Here is a 1,202-nt window from a genome sequence, read left to right on the forward strand (position 1 = left end):
GCATATAACAACAAAAACTAATAAAAGCAGGAGAAAACCCCTGTCCTTCCAACTCTGTCCATTTATCCAGAATGATGAATGTAGGACTCCATATCTTTTGGTGGGGAGCATTGTACAATGAAATTAACCTCAAGAATATCCACATGCAGCAACATTAGTAGTCACCAAAGCCATCAAAATAATTTCTGAAACCTTTCAGAGTGATTTCCCTTTGCTTTTATGGAATGTCTTCATGTAATGACTGGGTATTCTGCTCAATGGACATATTCTGGGAAAGCTCCTGGACTTCCTTCTTGGTTTCACAAAAGCTGATCATGCACCTATAATAATCACTATAAACCAAGATCACATCTCCAATGACCACACAGCCCTATAAGTCCAGTGGCACTTGATAGCCAGATGCTCCACAGTTATTGCTGTTTTCTTAATAGTTTTTACCAATCATGTCTACCTGTTCATATGTAGGTTTCATGTATCTCTTAACAATATTAAATACTCAATGTGGGCAAGTTGCAGGGGGGAAAAAAACAAACAAAACACACACCAAAAACAATATTTGAAGGTTTTGTTCTGAATAATTCTTGTACGCCACAGATAAAATCTCTTCTACTTGATCAACAAAACCCGTATTCAATATCTGATCAACCTCATCTAGGACAGCATTCTTAAGCTTGGTGAAATTTAGCTTTCCGTTCTTAGATGGTCTTTGATACGTCCTTGTGTCCCAACCAGAATGTCAATCTCATTCTTTATGCATTTCAATTGACCTCCATATGGTGTTCCACCGTAAAAACAAGACACTGACAGATTTTTGGTTTGTTTGTTCGTTTGTTTGTGCTTTTGTCTGTGTGATTTCACTGAAGTCTTTGCTTACTTGATTTGCCAATTCTCTTGGAGGTGCAAGAATCGGTACTGGTGGTTGGCCTGCAGATCTCCAAGTTTCTTAATCAACAGGATGGCAAAGGAGAGTGTCTTCCCAGTTCCAGTGTGGCCTGTGCAATTAAGGATTTTTCCACTATAGACATGATGGAATGCCGGAACGAATGTCGGGCGGTTTTTTGCGTCTTCGATTACCTGGGGAGATGGGAGGTCTCTGAGGCTGGCCTCTAAGCTGCTCCGCCTAACCCCTCCTCTGAGCTGCCTGCCAGAACTAATATCCCGCCATCTCCCCAGGTAATTGAAGACGCAAAAAATGACATGAC

The 1,202-nt window shown here is 40.8% G+C and overlaps 1 pseudogene; it reads right to left on the minus strand.

Moving 5' to 3' along the window:
• Positions 1-217: 217 nt before the first annotated feature.
• The window catches only part of LOC102854941, a 110,669-nt pseudogene continuing 109,684 nt past the window's right edge, over positions 218-1,202 (minus strand).

The sequence above is a fragment of the Elephantulus edwardii genome, unplaced genomic scaffold (genome assembly GCF_000299155.1).
Source record: "Elephantulus edwardii isolate Elephantulus edwardi_28Jun2011 unplaced genomic scaffold, EleEdw1.0 scaffold00406, whole genome shotgun sequence".
Lineage (NCBI taxonomy): Eukaryota > Metazoa > Chordata > Mammalia > Macroscelidea > Macroscelididae > Elephantulus > Elephantulus edwardii.